Genomic DNA, 17,497 nt, shown 5'->3' with positions numbered 1-17,497 from the left:
TGTCAATATATTGTGTGTTTGTATTTTGCCAACATGGTAGAATCACATGATAGGCAGGTTGTATCATGTTTTTCTGTCACCTTGAGGAAATGGCATAAAGAGGAAGATGACAATATAATGTCACTTGGACAATGATGTACAGAACAGAGGAGATGTATTTCATTTTAATTTTTGGTTTTAGGCAATTATTTTGTATTATTATTATTTCACAAAACCTCTCCATTATCCAGCTATGGATTTCTGGTAGCTGCTTAAAAGGAGATGGAAGGGGACAGTGAGCTGATGTATGAGGAAGGTATGGACATGGATAGGACTAGAGGGGAGAGAAGGTCATGAAGGTAAGTCGAGTGCTAAAAGAGTAGAAAAGAGTAAAAAGATTATAGTGGTGTCAGGTTCAAACACTGATGCGTCTATTAAACAGACGAGAAGGAAGAAATCATGCACAGACAGAGTTACATTTTGCTCAATTGAGGAGAGATGTGTTTTGGGCTGTACTCTAGTTACAGATCCAAACTACGTTCTAAAAGTCCAGCCCACGTGCTGCCTCTATTTATTTGGGAGGTCCCTGGTTACATCACTGAGGCTGTCGCTGAGGGAAGGGGGTCATCTTCACAGCTCCAGCTAGACACAATATATAATTATACATAAATGTAAATGTGCTGACAGTTGTGATATCACCTTGTCTCTGTTCTGTCTACGTCACGGTACTCGATGTTCGGTCTTGGCAGTCAGCAGGCCGGTTCTGGAAACAAACACTGATAAGAGACTTGCTTGCAATCTTGTGGATTGCCAGCTTTGCACAGACAAAGAAAAAATAATTTCAGCACACTTGATAATAACCATAGCAACAGCCTTTAAGCATAAGAGTTGTGTGATAATATACCGTAGTTCCTTGAATAGGCGCCGGGGCGCTAATTAATTTAAAACCTCTTCTCACTCCTGCGCTTAATCAAGGCATGCGGTAAAAGTAAGCAGGAGCTAATCATTTTAAAACCTCTTCTCACCCGTGCGCTTACCAGTGGCATGCAGTAAAAAACTGACTGTGATTAAAAAATAAATAAATAAAAATTTATTCTGTGGCCGCGGCCCGGTGGTTGGGGACCACTGCTCTACAAGGTTTCTCATTGTCATCCCATTGGGTTGAGTTTGTTCTTGCCCTGATGTGGGATCTGAGCCGAGGATGTCATTGTGGCTTGTGCAGCCCTTTGAGACACTTGTGATTTAGGGCTATAGAAGTCAACTTTGATTGATTAATTGCTTGATAATAATGTGACTCAAAAATCAGAATTAGTATTGTTTGATCCTAACCTTCGATAGCTCAGTTGGTAGAGTGGAGGACTGTAGTTGCTCATGCTGAAATCCTTAGGTCGCTGGTTCAAATCTGGCTCGAAGGATCACCCGTTACGCTTCTTTTTTTAAAATTAAATCAAGATAAACAACACAAGATACACTTACAATTAGTGCACCAACCCAAAACGTCCCTCCCTCATTCTCACTCATTCATACATTACATTTCTGTGTGATGTGGTTCAAATAAGAATCCAAACAATGTCTTACATCCTGAGGATGTAAACTGTGTGTTGTTTTGGCGTAAGATATTTACCAAACACAACCTGTCCTACAGTAAGATGTTTCTTTGTGTAGGGATAGTGATGCAATGGATTATGTGTCTCACTACGGACTAGAAGATTCTAGGTTCAACTCCTGGCCAGCGTGCTGTTGTTTGTTAACTCAACTGAAACAGTATTCTGTGTGATTTTTGGGGGGAGTTTACTTTGCTTTGGCTTTTCTAAATCTACAAACTGAAAAATGTGTTTTTTTTCCCTTTATTATTGTGAATGTATAACTGGTAGTTGTATCTGTTCTTATACTCGGGGCATTCAATCAGAATAAAGTGGGTGAGGAAAAAGGTGAGCACAACAATATAAATGTGACTATTTTACATCTTAGCAGTTGTTCTTTACACCACCATGGAGTAAAACCTAAATATTTCCCCAGAACATCAAGTATTAGCACACTGATTGAGATTCTCTTCCATGATGTCGTTCAAACAGAATGTGGCTTGAGCAGATGGTTTAACATTAGACATCAGGAGAGCAAACACATTATCAATCAAGATGAGTAGGAACAGCCGTGATGGTATAGTGGTTAGTACTCTGTGTTGTGGTCACAGCAACCCTGGTTCAATTCCGGGTCATGACGCTTAAACTGCTTTTCTTTTCAGCATTTTTCATCTACACTTGAAGACTTAATTATTAGCCTGCTAAGAACTTTTGAAAATTTCTGAAAAATCTGCCAAATGTTTGCAATAATCATAACATTCTCGGTAATAAAACATTCTTCAGAAGCATTTTGGTACATTTTTTAGAGAGCCTGAAATGCTCAGTCATGGAGCGTAAGACATTCTTTTTGAGCTTCCGGGATTCAAGTACCTGTTCTGCTGACCAATACTAGACTTTGAGACCCCCTTGGAAAGACCTCCTTCCACCCCTCAAAAGTCACCAATAGGGCAGACCTTGGTTACATTTGAATAAGAAAACCCAAAGCATTCGTATAGATGAAATAGCTCAGTTGGGAGAGAGTCACACTGGAGATCTGAAGGTCCCTGGTTCGATCCTGGGTTTCAGCATAAATATGTGTGCTTCTAAAATGGTAGCTATTGTTAATAAGCCTTCTGTGGCTCTTACAATACTGAAATGGTCTCCCTGGCCTGCCAGCCTTGCTGGTGGAGTCCTAGTATCAGTTGTTACAAACATTTCCTCCATTTTTAATTTGGACAAGCGTTACGTGGTTTAACGGTCTTTAACTGAGCCTTACATCGGGCTGTTTCAAACACAAATGTGTTGCCTTAGGGGTTTGTCTTGGACTGTATAACTTGAAACTGAGAGTAATAAAGCTGAGCTCAGTGTGAGGTGAAGGTGCATCTAACACACCTACAGCAAAATATTAACCACAACTTTTTCATACAGATACACTGTCTAACAATTTGTGTTTAAGGTATTGCGGTTAAACCTTCTGATGATCACATTAACGCTCTCCCACCTGAACTAAAGTGGATGTGAGGGATGTTTTTGAATATCAGTTTTTCAAATGAAATAGAGGAAAAACAATCATTTTTGAAAACTATTTAAATTAAATATAGATTCGAAGGACTGCTGCAGGGGGGCAAAGGGACATTTTTTGAGAAATGTATGGAGGTCAGCATCAGCCACTTAAACAGGGACTTGAACCCTGGACCCTCAGATTAAAAGTCTGATGCTCTGCCGACTGAGCTACCCAGGACCTTTGGTGTGCTGATATGTCCAACATCTGAGATAACATCCATATTGGCAATCTCAGGTGAAAGTGAATTAGTCAGCATGTTCAGTGACAAGCTGGGAACTGTCAAAGTTCAAGCTCCCCAAGTGCTTGAACCCAAAGCTCATTTTTGACAGATAGGCCAGTTTTACATCGTCATCAACAAAGAAGGTTTTGACCAAAAAAGAAGCTCCTCTCCCAAAGTTGCAAACTCTGAGCTGCATTTAACTTGGATGCTCCCCAAAATATTGCCAGAAGCATTTTGTTTTAATTTTTAGTGGAGGTTAGCTGCAACAGGTAGAGCTGGTGAAGGCCCAGGCTGCAACAAATAGAAGGTCACTAGATTTTAAAGTCCAACATAAGCAGTCAGTAAAGCCCTGTTTTGGTAGTAAGCCTCATGTAAACTGTGTGTTCCTTTGGCCTAAGATGTTTACAATATACAACTTGTACTACAGTAAAACATTTCTTCACATAGGGCTAGTGGTGCAATGGATAATGCGTCTGACTACAGATTAGAAGATTCTAGGTTCAACTCCTGGCTAGCTCATTGGTTTTTGTTAATTGAACTGAAACAAAATTTAGTGCTGTTTCTTTGAGAGTGTTTTTTTGCATTTAAAATAAATATCTACTAACTGGAACATGCATAATTTGTCTTTTTTATTGTGAATAGATAACTGGAAGATGTATCTGTTGGTATACTTGGGACATTCAATCAGAATAAAGTGGGTGAGGAAAAAGGTGAAACAAAACAAATCTTACCTGAGCACGCCTTCCTCTTGTTAGAGTAAAACATGTTGGGGCTTGGTCACTAGCATTCAAACTAGATGTGACTATTCTGTCTATGAACATGAACAGGGAAGCAAACACATTATCATTCAGGATGGTTTGTTACAGCCGTGATGGTATAGTGGTTAGTACTCTGTGTTGTGGCTGCAGCAACCCTGGTTTGACTCCGGCTCATGGCACCATACCCTTCCTGTTTTTTTTTGGATGTGTGGAGAGACGGAGCAGAGGAGCCAACAGCAGGGTCGGACAAATGTCGGTCCTACCCGCAATGGCGGCCAGGAGGCGGGGCGTGCGGCGGAGAGAGGAGGCGGGACGCACTCAGAGCGACGCCCCCAGCCAGCCAAGTCAGGTGCGTTCACCACACACCTGTGCTCAATCTGCTCATCTATTGTTGCAGCACAAAAGAGGGGAAGGAGGAACGAGCGAGGAGGAGTAGGCGAGGACACCACGGCAAACAGACAACGAGCACGACGATCAAGGACGAGAGAGTGAGATGACGACCCCCGCAACGGACGCAAACGCCGTATGCCGAAAGGCGTGCGGCGGCGGCAAGCAGGAAGAGCCCGCGCGCTGAAAAGTGACGCGATCGGATGGCCAGAAGAAGACTGCTTTATTGAAATAATAAACAGTCAAACCTGCTATGATGCGTCTTGTGTCCAGTGTCACGGCAACCCACACGGTGACGGTGGCAGGATAACTTTTGAAAAAAGAGGTATTGAACAAGATGTGAAAACCAACCAGGTACTCTGGCGAAATTAAAAATATCTATTTGATGTCATTACAGTATTGTCCTTGATGCATCATTTAATATGACTGATGTGTGCTTTGTGCTGTTACTTTATCACTTGGTAAAATTGCATTATAAGCTCATGGATCATATCAGTACAATGTTTAACTTCATTACTTAATCCATCCATCCATCTTCTTCGGCTTATCCGAGGTCAGCGCGCGGGGGCAGCAGCCTAAGCAGGGAAGCCCAGACTTCCCTCTCCCCAGCCACTTCGTCTAGCTCTTCCCGGGGAAACCCAAGGCGTTCCCAGGCCAGCCGGGAGACATAGTCTTCCCAACGTGTCCTGGGTCTTCCCCGTGGCCTCCTACCGGTTGGACGTGCCCTAAATCCTGACCAGATGCCCGAACCACCTCATCTGGCTCCTCTCCATGTGGACGTGCAGCGGCTTTACTTTGAGGTCCCCTCGGATGACAGAGCTTCTCACCCTATCTCTAAGGGAGAGACCCACCACCCAGGCGGAGGAAACTCATTTGGGCCGCTTGTACTCGTGATCTTGTCCTTTCGGTCATGACCCAAAGCTCATGACCATAGGTGAGGATGGGAATGTAGATCGACCGGTAAATTGAGAGGTTTACCTTTCGGCTCAGCTCCTTCTTCATCGATACAGCGTGCGCATTACGATCCGCCTGTCGATCTCACCATCCACTCTTCCCTCACCCGTGAACAAGACTCCGAGGTACTTGAACTCCTCCACTTGGGGCAGGGTCTCCTCCCCAACGCGCAGATGGCACTCCACCCTTTTCCGGGCAAGAACCATGGACTCAGACTTGGAGGTGCTGATTCTCATCCCAGTCGCTTCACATTCGGCTGCGAACCGATCCAGTGAGAACTGAAGATCCTGGCCAGATGAAGCCATCAGGACCACATCATCTGCAAAAAGCAGAGACCTAATCCTGCAGTCACCAAACCCGATCCCCTCAACGCCTTGACTGCGCCTCGAAATTCTGTCCATAAAAGTTATGGACTTGAATCCTGGAAGTCAGAATGAAAGTCTGATGTTCTTATAACAGAGCACTTCAGGGTTTCTTCACAACACGTAAAAATAAATAAAAATGAAGCAAGATGCTTCTGGCAACATTTTGCTTGCATATTTGACCCCGTTCTTGGAAATACTGGTAGATTTGATTGACATGTGTTGCTTTCTTGACACAGAGCCAGTTCAAAGCAATGTTCTCAAATGTTTAGCAGGGTTAAGGTCCAGTCTCTGGAACGGACATTCCAGAAACCTGCCTGAAACCCTTTGAAAACAGTTTTTATGTGTGTTTAATATTGTTGTCTTGTTGGAAAAGCTGCTTGTGTACAAAGATCAGCCTTTTCACTCTTGATTGGAGGTGAGGCAAAGTCTCATCTGACCAGTAAACTTTTCTCCCAAAACTGCTTTGGGTTCGAGCACTTGGTGGGCTTGAGGTTTGACAGTTTCCACTCTGTCACTAAACATCCATCCATCCATTTGCTACTGCTTATCCCTTAAAACTGGACAATTCAAGGCATGCGCCGACTACAGCAGTGATGAACAAACAATATGAAAGTAGGTTTGAGGTTCTAGGTCACATGACTGAAGCTACTGACGATTGAAATGTTCTTAGTGAGCTAATGACAAGTACTTTATTGACGGTCCCTTAAAGTAAAGCACTTGTCAGCAGGGACTGACAGACGTGGCATGAGTTTTCAAACAGTCAGCCTGGCTGGATGTTGAATGTCTGTTGAATATCCAACTTGGAAACTCATTTGACCTCTGTTTGGCATTTGGAGGTCACTCCAGCAGCACTGAGAGCAGTCTGAGTCAAACTACCTTTAGATAAATGTTGCAATTGTCAATGCCAACAAAGAAATGGACTCAAAAAACGCTATAAAAGTTATGTTAGCTTGATGCTAATATACATTGGCTTTGCTATTGACATGCTACTGATTAGCATTAGCAATTTCTCATGACGTTAACACCCACCAAATGAGTTAATTAAAACTATAACTAAGATGAATGTTAGTATCAGACAGCTGGTGCATAATAAATCCAATATATACAGTATTAACACTTTTTTGGGCGCAACAAAAAACATCATGAATTTACACTACAGCCATCTAGCGTACTGGACTTGCAAATGTAAATAAAGCTACATGTAAATGATGATATGAAAACAAAAAAAACAAAAAAACAAAGGGTAACGAAAGGACCGCAATTATCAATAATAATCTTATTTTTAAACATTGCAATATAAATTTATCACAATCAAAATGATTAACACACACAAAAGTACCAAAAAGTCGTACTGTTGAGGCTTGGTATTGATTTGGAGGTAGTGGAATGTGTTCCGAATCAGTTGAAATGTGAACAGTACCCATCCCTACCAGCAAGTGTTGTTGTATTGGAAACTAATTTACAAACACAACTTCATCACACACAATACTCCACTATGGAATTGTTCTTATATTAAAATGAGGAACAAATCCATCTTTGAACAGCAATGGTTTGAAAAAGGCATTTGGTCACTGATGTACTTATTGACTGATAAAAATAGTTTATTATTTGAAGATTTCATTAAGTACAACCTGGAACAAGAAAAAAACTCATAACTTAAAATGTTCCATTCTTTCTAAGGCAAAAGACTTAATTTAAGAAAAAAAAAGACGGAATTGACCACTTAAAGTAATATTTTGGATGTTGTTTTGCAATTGAAGACAACACTTGTTCGATCTGTGATTGGGAAACACAATAAACAGTTTATTTTAAGAATGTATGCAAAGTAAATCTCTGTGGGATGATGTACAATATTGGCTTTTGCCTGACACTCCAAACTTTGACTGATATTGATGTTGTTTTGGGGATGTTAAAAAAGAACATAAAAAACAGTAAAACAAATGTTTAAAACACAATATATATAATACATCCACAAATGTAAGTTTGTAAAAACAAAACCATCATTTCACAAAAAAAAAAAATTCTGCCATTTTCTCTCACTTTTATACTGCATAAAGGTCAGGAGACATACATATAAAACAATCACAACACAATCATCATAATACAGAGTAATGACGATAATGAATAAAAATGATTATAGAGACCCAACAAATGGTTTAAAAAGACACATTTTAAAATTGTATGAAAGACAACTGTTCAAATGATGTATAAAGTAAATAATAATATGCTTCCTGAAGTGGTCCAGAAGATGTTTCAGATGTGAACCAGTACATATGTATATCATATAAAGGTGATAATCTATGGGATTATTAACAATTACAAATACAATATTTCATATAAAATTGTATGATGAATATACAGGATATATATAATTATATATATATAAATATATATATATATATGTGTGTGTGTGTGTGTGTGTGTGTGTGTGTGTATACATACGCACAAAATGTTTATTGCATGTAAAATATGTATTGTACTGTTTACTATCTAATCTACTCAAATTGTTCTGTCCATTTTTTAATAAAAGTACACAATGTTGCATATTAATGCATGTGCTTGACTGATGAAATCATTAATACAAAATATCTAATCTATAAATGTGGAAGCATATTAACAAGATTGTGTTACACAAACAACAATGTCACACATGTTATATGTGCTGATGTTGTTAGAAAGTCAAAATGAAAGTCTGGACAGTTTATTTCAAATCCTGCAGTTTCATTTGCTGCTGCTGTTCTCACCAGCACACTTGTGTTTCTTACACTGCTACTTAGAAGACAATCTTTCACCACACACACTGCAACTCAACACTTTCTCTCCTGGGTGTCTTCTCATGTGTGCTACAAGGGTTGATCCTTCACAAAAGCTTCTGTTACAGATTGAACAGGAATGGGACTTCTCTCCAGTGTGTGTTCTAGTGTGTACTTTCAAACACCAGTTTTCTGTAAAACCTTTACCACAGATTGACCGGGAAAACGGTTTTTCACCAGTGTGTGTTCTCATGTGCACTTTCAACCATCGACTTTCTGTAAAACCTTTACCACAGATTGAACAGACAAAAGGTTTTTCACCAGTGTGTGTTCTCATGTGTACTTTTAAAAGGGGACTTTGTACAAAACCTTTACCACATTCTGAGCAAGAAAAAGGTTTTTCACCAGTGTGTTCTCATGTGTACTTTCAAATGTTTACTTTGAACAAAATCTTTACCACATTCTGAGCAAGAAAAAGGTTTTTCACCAGTGTGTGATATATATATCTATGTATATCTGTCCAGAGTCAGAACCTGGGGTGGACCGCTCAACTGTGCAACGGTTGGGGACATCTCTGCGTTACTGACCTGTCTGCGCTCGGGATGGTCTCTGGCTGGCCCCACTATGGACTGGACTCTCACTATTATGTTAGAAACTGGCTGGCCTTGGAACGCCTCGGGATCCCCTAGAAAGAGCTGTATAAGGTGGCTGGAGAAAGGAAAGGCTGGGCTTCCCTACTTAGGCTGCTGGCCCCGCGACCCGACCTCAGATAAGCAGAAGAAGATAGATGGATGGATGTGTAACACAATTTGATGTTTCTAGAAAACTGTGTCCAGTAGTTGATGTTGTCGCTCCTTCTCCTCTTTTGTTGAACAAAGTTCCTCCTCTTATTCTGTTGTCGTTTTTTTTTTTTTTTTTTACATCACAAATATTTCTTCAGCGGCAGCAGTTAGTCGCTGAGTCACCAACACTCACATCATTTGTAACGTAGACATGTTCACACAATAAAAACACTTTACACTTACATTGGATCTCTGCTTTGATGTGTCGATCACTTCCGCCTCTCTTTGTTAGCAGCTAACAAGCTAAGCTAACCAGCAGGCTAGGCTAGCACGTCAAAGTGCACTCAGACTAATGTATCCGCATACAAACAATTAATAAGGACGTTTACTGCGTTAAACGACACACCTGTGCACATGTACGTTGTAATTAAGACCTAGAAACCATAATAACCAAAACAACGTATTCTCCGCCAGACGCCATCTTGTTTTGTGCTTCCTCCTGTGTGACGTCATCGAGGTGTTGTCAATTGCGGAACAAATGTTGGCCAAACACGTGTTTCCCTGGGACAATAGTGAGTGGTGCACACTTCCTTCAAACACGTGTTTCACTGGGACAATAGTGAGTGGTGCACACTTCCTTCAAACACGTGTTTCACTGGGACAATAGTGAGTGGTGCACACTTCCTTCAAACACGTGTTTCACTGGGACAATAGTGAGTGGTGCACACTTCCTTCGCCCGGCCACAGAAGACAAAAAAGAGTTGCTGGTGTAACAATAGGAAGAATATATTCCACTCCTCTCTTGTACACGCGGCTTATGAGGTAATATACATGATATATTTTCATATTATTTATCTTATTTACCTCATATGTTGTTCGAAGCTAACGTGCTAGCGTTAGCCCGCTAGCAGGCCTTTGTAGCAAATGCGAGCGTTTTTTTTTTGGAGGAGTGTATTTTATATGTTCTCTATGAGAATTATATTGACTTATTTAATACTTTAACTGTTTTTTGTTGTATATTACAGTCACGCTTAACATCATTGAATATTTGTTACTAGAAAGAAACGAACGTCTCGAAATTTAAGTCTGGAATAAGTCACATGGTATAATAATAATAATAATAATACATTTTATTTGGTATAACGCTTTTCAGTGTACTCAAAGATGCTTTACAGGATGAACAAAAAATATTATTGTTATTGTAATGACAGTGTAATATAATGTATTATTGCAGTGGTCTGCTTTATATTGGTGTCAACTTTATTAGCAATAAATACAAATGATATTTGCACGCACTTCTATTCCCTTGATAACATCCATCCATACCTTTTCTACCGCTTGTCCCTATTTGAGGTTGCGAGGGGGGGCGGGGGGTGTTGGAGCCTATCTTAGCTGCATTGGGTGGACATATCATGGAAATTAAATCAACTGATGTTTGTTATTACGAATACACTATTTGCACAATTGTAAGTGATTAATGCTTATTCAGTCGGACTAAAATAAATATTTAATTAAATAAATGTTAAATATTAAAAATAGCTTTAATATACTGCACACAAAATGAATTTGCATCAATATTTTGTTTGTAGTCGAATCATGAGGTACCCAAATATTCTAAAAATATGTTGATATTTATAAATTTGTATATATATATATATATATATATATATATATATATATACTTGCTGGCAATTGTTACACGTGCTTCACTGCACTTCTGTTTTTTTTCCGTTGGTTTTAAGAATGTTGCTTTCGCAGAAGGAAGAACAAGGAGAGGATATTGCGCGTAAAAGTAAAGCCAACCGACCACAGCTCTGTAGTCCTGGTCACCGTTGACGTGAGGTGGGACTATTTTGGAGGTGCACGTCAAGGTTGGCTGGTAGGTTGGTAGTGGGAGGAGCAGGTTGGCGTCACTTGATGCTGCAGCACAATGACACTTTTATACGTGCAGACTGACTTCATGCAGTCATGACGGTATTAAAATCCCAGCAGGAGGTTTTCTATAAGTTGTTACTTTTTAATCAATAATTAATGTAAATGCAGGAAACAGGATCAATTACACAATTCATAATAATCAATAACTGATGATTATTCCATGTGTAGAAGAACATCACCACAAAGTGGTGTCAGTCATCAATACACGACGTTTTGAAGACGAAACTCCCGGTAAATTTAAAATTGCAATTTAGTAAACTAAAGCGGCCGTATTGGCATGTGTTGCAATGTTAATATTTCATCATTGATATATAAACTATCAGACTGCGTGGTCGCTAGTAGTGGCTTTCAGTAGGCCTTTAACACCACCATTTAAAAACAAATGCTTATCAATCATGTGAATTATGTTTATATAGTGCTTTTCTCTAGTGACTCAAAGCGTTTTTACATAGTGAAACCTAATATCTGAATTACTGTCAGGGGGTGTTGTTGCTGAACCCCAAGATGCAGAGATGGCGGCAGGCATTGTGCAGGAAAACATGATTTAATTTAACACTAAAACTGAACAAACAAAAGGGTACAAACAAAAGGCGCGCACAAGGCGGAGAACAAACTTGGCTATGAACAAAACTAGCACAAAGGCTAACTGGGGACTAAAAGCAAAAACACTTACTGTGACACGAAGGAACTATGACATGAGCAGAGTGAACAGAAGTAGACACAGCTACAACGATTAGTATAAATGACATTGACAGGTAGTGGTGACATCCACACGACACGACAATAATCCAGCACTGACTGGTGGGGAAGGCAGCTTTAAATAGTATCTGGCTGATTGACACCAGGTGTGGCCAGGTGCCAATCAGCCACAGCTGGGGAGACAAAGCACTCAGGGAAACAACCAGGAAACAGATAAATAATGGCGCTGACAGGAAATACTACACACAGAGGAAAAACTAAAACACAACCAAACTGTCAGGGGCAAGCCGGACAGTTACTTTTCAACCAGTGTGGGTGGCACTAGGAGCAGGTGGGTAAAGAGTCTTGCCCAAGGACACAATGGCAGTGACTAGGATGGCAGAAGCGGGGATCGAACCTGGAACACTGGCGGAAAGTGATATTCGTTAAAAAAAAAAAACAAGCAAACTGGAGTTTTGACCCACAGAAGGCAGTTCGGTTTAAAAAAAAAACACTCTGCAATCCAGGGACGCCCGGACTTAAGGAAATGCACGTCCTTTTTGATTTCAATGCGTAAAAAGACATACAAAGTGTGTTAACGCCAACACTGGTTATTCATGTGATTATCAGACAGCAGTCATTTCCATTAGACAATATTCAAATATAGCTGGGAGTGTTGGAACCATACCAATATTTTGCTACCGGTACCAAATTTATTTTGGTACTTTTCTCAATAAAGGGGACCACAAAAATGGCATTATTGGCTTTATTTTAACAAAAAAAACTTAGGGTATATTAAACATATGTTTCTTATTGCAGTTAAGTCCTTAAATAAAATAGTGAACATGCTAGACAACTTGTCTTTTACTAGTAAGTAAACAAACAAAGACTCCTAATTAGTCTGCTGACATATGCACTAACATGTTGTCTCATTTATACACCTATTATTTTGTCAACATTATTAAGGACAAACTGTAAAAATGGATAGTTAATCTACTTGTTCATTTACTGTTAGTATCTGCTTATTTTCTCTTTTAACATGTTCTATCTACACTTCTGTTAAAATGTAATAATCACGTATTCTTCTCTTCTTTGATACTTTACATTAGTTTTTGGATGATACCACAAGTTTGGGTATCAATCCGATACCAAGTAGTTACAGGGTCATACATTGGTCATCTTTAAAGTCTTCATGTGTCCAGGGACATATTTCCTGTGTTTATAAACATAATACTGTATACATTTAAAAAAAAAAGTGAAATAAAATGTTGTGATACCAAAAAATATTGACGTAATCATAGTAGTATCGGCTAGATATGTGGCGTTTGTTTACATTTTGAAGCCGGTGAGCTACGGTGTGTAGTGAAGCATGTTTAGCTGTTCCTCGTCCTCCAGTGATAATGTTACTTGTGAGAAACTTACTTTATTTGTTGCCATGGAGGCGAGGATTAGTGATTTAGAAGTAGCTAAACACTGCCGACGGCGGATGGATGTTAGCCGCTAGCTAGCTTGCTATGTCTTAAAGCCCCTCTTCCTGAGGGTGTTTCAGTGTTATAACTTCACCTTTATTGTTAGTTTTTAAGCCAAAATGAATCCGTTGTTCCTTTTCTGTCTCCACGCTGTGTCTGCTTGTAAGTACTCAGTGATTGTGTGCCGCCGAACATGCTCGTCTGCTCGTAAACCCGCAATGTCACGACGTGACTTCGATGCGAGGGTACGGTACAGCGAATGATTCATTAGCGGTACTATACCAATACCAGTATACTGTACAACCCTAATAGCTGGTATGGCCCACTTATAATTCAAATAACAAAATAATGTTTGCTTTCATCAGATATGTTCTAGTATTGTATATGTGGATGGGGGCCCTGCTTTGGAAATAATGTGTGCCTCTTTCAGAGATCAGGTTTAGTTCCACTTGAAACATTGACATGTTGCACAATGAGATGAGTGCTGTAGCACAAGCGTGGGATAACGTCAACAGTTGTGGAACTTTCTAACAAACACAGTGGAAAGTAGTTAGAGAAAAATGAAACGACGCAGATATTGCTTTCTCCTTTTACTGTTAACTCAAGATAAAAACGGGATCTCATTGGAAGCGATAGTTATGCGCAGACGTCGTTTTAGGTAAAACAAAATGGTGTCTGCCAATGTAGTTTACTACGTCAGTAGTTGTCAAACTTTTTTCACCAAAAATACTTGGCTGTCCAAGTACCACCTCAATGAACTTTCAGGTTCATTCAATATAGGAAACTAAAACACTGTACTTAAACAATTAAAGAACATTTGTCGTACCATTAGTGGTACACTTAAATCTGTTTTATGTGTGTGTGTGTGTGTGTGTGTGTGTGTATATATATATATATATATATATATATATACACACACACATACAGTCGCGATCAAAAGTTTACATACACTTGTAAAGAACATAATGTCATGGCTGTCTTGAGTTTCCAATCATTTCTACAATTCTTATTTTTTTGTGATGTAGTGATTGGAGCACATACTTGTTGCTCACTAAAAACATTCATAAAGTTTTTTTTTTTTTATGAATTGACTATGGGTCTACTGTACATGTGAGCAAATGTGCTGGGTCAAAAGTGTACATACAGCAATGTTAATATTTGGTTGCATGTCCATTGGCAAGTTTCACTGCAATAAGGCGCTTTTGGTTGTTGACCACCCCTCTTGACAAAATTGGTGCAGTTCAGCTAAATGTGTTGGTTTTCTGACATAGACTTGTTTCTTCAGCATTGTCCACACGTTTAAGTCAGGACTTTGGGAAGGCCATTCTAAAACCTTCATTCTAGCCTGATTTAGACATTCCTTGACCACTTTTGACGTGTGTTTGGGGTCATTGCCCTGTTGGAACGCCCAACAGCATCCAAGACCCAACCTCCAGGCTGATGATTTTAGCTTGTCCTGAAGAATTTGGAGATAATCCTCCTTTTACATTGTCCCATTTAAAGCAGCAGTTCCATTGGCAGCAAAACGGACCCAGAGAATAATACTACCACCACCATGCTTGATGGTGGGAATGGTGGTCCTGGGATTAAAGGCCTCACCTTTTCTCCTCCAAACATATTCCTGGGTATTGTGGCCAAACAGCTCCATTTGATATTCATCTGACATGGACGGAGCTAAGATCTTCTGGAGGAAAGTTCTGTGAAATACCCCAAAATAACTTGTAGTGTCTTGTTAATTTATAGCCAAAAATGTTTTTATTTTATAGATATTTTCAAAGCAGAAACATTTCCTTAGGGTCCTCTGGCACCCCATAGGGGACCCGTAAGGTCTGGGCCTCTTAAGACCTCACTGTAGGTGCTAATCGACCTGTTCATTCACCTTTTTACCGAATTTGAAAGCAAAAGAGTCCACAAATAACCGAATCGTAAAGCAGAATTGAAAATTAAATCTGAATTGGTAAAATCTTATCAATATCGCTCCTGACATGTGACTGAAAAAAAGATGGACTCCTCTCGACCATGTTTGTCTTCCTGTGTCCTGCAGACGTCTGTGAAGAACATCTTCTCTCTGAGCAACAGAAGTGGAGCTTCAGGATGGGCAAGGAGGAGCCACAGCCCTTCCACATTAAGGAGGAAGAGAAGGCGCCACATACATTGCAAATGCAAAGGGAAGAAAATAACCCACTGACCCCGCATTTTAAAGAGGAAGAGGAGGAACACAGCATCAGTCAAGAATGGTTGGAGAAGTTCCATTTGATTGTGAAGAGTGAAGATGATGAGGTGAAAGGTGAAAGTGAGGAGAGGGGAGGGGGGGGAGCCTCCAAGCAGCAGCTCAACACAACACATGACAACAGAAGCTGATGGAGACCACTGTGGAGGATCACAAGCAGACAAGCTCTTAGCTCCACTATCAGATAGTGAGGACACAACGTCACACTCTCCTGACACTGATGATGAAGACTCTAAAGATGATAAGACATGTCACACTGACAACACTCACTTCGCATGTTCTCACTGTCACAAAACTTTTAAGTACCATTGTCATCTGAAAAGACACATGAGAACACACACTGGAGAAAAACCTTTTTCATGTTCAATCTGTCGTAAATGTTTTACTTTAAAGCACAATTTCAAAGTACACATGAGAATACATACTGGAGAACAACCTTTTTCCTGCTCAGTATGTGGTAAAAGATTTGTATTAAATCAAAGTTTAAAACTACACATGACAACACACACTGGAGAAAAACCTTTTTCATGTTCAATTTGCGGTAAAGATTTTACTCAAAAGCACAATTTTAAAGCACACATGAGAACACACACTGGAGAAAAACCTTTTACATGTTCAATCTGCGGTAAAGATTTTACTCAAAGGTACCAATTCAAAGCGCACATGAGAATACACACGGGAGAGAAACCTTTTTCCTGCTCAGAATGTGGTAAAAGTTATGTCATAAATCGAAGTTTAAAAGTACACATGAGAACACACACAGGTGAGAAAGTGTTGAGTTGCAGTGTGTGTGGTGAAAGATTGTCTTCTAAGTACCAGTGTAAGAAACACAAGTGTGCTGGTGAGAACAGCAGCAGCAAATGAAACTGCAGGATTTGAAATAAACTGTAAAAACTTTAAGTTTAAGTAACATCAGCACAAGTAACATGTGTGACATAATAATTTGGAACAACATATGCTGCCATTTAAGCGCCATCTTTTTCATGGGCACCCCTGTTTATTTCAGCAAGACAATGCCAAGCCACATTCAACATATGTTACAACAGCGTGGCTTCGTAAAACAAAGAGTGCGGGTACTTTCCTGGCCTGCCTGCAGTCCAGACCTGTCTCCCATGGAAAATGTGTGGCGCATTATGAAGCGTAAAATACAACAGCGGAGACCCTGGACTGTTGAACGACTCAAACTCTACATAAAACAAGAATGGGAAAGATTTCCACTTTCAAAGCTTCAACAATTAGTTTCCTCAGTTCCTTAACTTTTATTGAGTGTTGTTAAAAGAAAAGGTGATGTAACACAGTGGTGAACATGCCCTTTCCCAACTACTTTGGCACGTGTTGCAGCCATGAAATTTTAAGTTAATTATCTTAAAAAAAATAATAAAAATTATGAGTTTGAACATCAAATATCTTGTCTTTGTAGTGCATTCAATTGAATATGGGTTGAAAATGATTTGCAAATCATTGTATTCTGTTTTTATTTACCTCTAACACAATTTCCCAACTCATATGGAAACAGGGTTTGTATGTCCCTGGACCTTTATGCAATAAACAATGTATGATTCAAATACAATTGGGTACAATAAATGTAGTTAATATTTGTGGGGATGTTTTTTATTCTATTTGTTATCGCAGTCAATTTTTAAATGTTTTCTTTATATGACTTACATGTAGTTTCCAGCTTACTTCATCATGTAGACTAACTCAGCCTGGAGGATGTGTGTAATGTTGAGATGTATTGGAGATGACTTGGTTTGTTTGGATGTTGTCAACCTGTCAATTGTTCTATTTAAACTATTAATGTTGTCAGATCTCACGAGAGAAACAAGCAACCAGCTCTATTACTTCTTCTTCTTACTGGCAG

General features: G+C 39.6%; 1 long non-coding RNA gene and 2 other non-coding genes across 3 annotated transcripts; 2 read left to right on the top strand and 1 right to left on the bottom strand.

Annotated features, from left to right (window-relative positions):
• The first annotated feature begins 1,307 nt into the window (after positions 1-1,307).
• On the top strand, positions 1,308-1,394 carry trnay-gua (transfer RNA tyrosine (anticodon GUA)). The gene is given in 2 exon segments: positions 1,308-1,344; positions 1,359-1,394. It is a non-coding gene; the product is annotated as a tRNA-Tyr (tRNA).
• A 1,815-nt stretch (positions 1,395-3,209) lies between these two features.
• trnak-uuu (transfer RNA lysine (anticodon UUU)) lies at positions 3,210-3,282 on the bottom strand. The gene has a single exon. It is a non-coding gene; the product is annotated as a tRNA-Lys (tRNA).
• A 6,742-nt stretch (positions 3,283-10,024) lies between these two features.
• Positions 10,025-17,234, top strand: LOC133547810 (uncharacterized). Its single transcript, XR_009805624.1, has 2 exons — positions 10,025-10,146; positions 15,451-17,234. It is a non-coding gene; the product is annotated as an uncharacterized LOC133547810 (long non-coding RNA).
• Positions 17,235-17,497: the final 263 nt, after the last annotated feature.

The sequence above is a fragment of the Nerophis ophidion genome, unplaced genomic scaffold (assembly GCF_033978795.1).
Source record: "Nerophis ophidion isolate RoL-2023_Sa unplaced genomic scaffold, RoL_Noph_v1.0 HiC_scaffold_194, whole genome shotgun sequence".
Classification (NCBI taxonomy): domain Eukaryota; kingdom Metazoa; phylum Chordata; class Actinopteri; order Syngnathiformes; family Syngnathidae; genus Nerophis; species Nerophis ophidion.
Note: the sequence above shows the minus strand (reverse complement) of the source record. Positions and strands in the feature narration are given on the sequence as shown.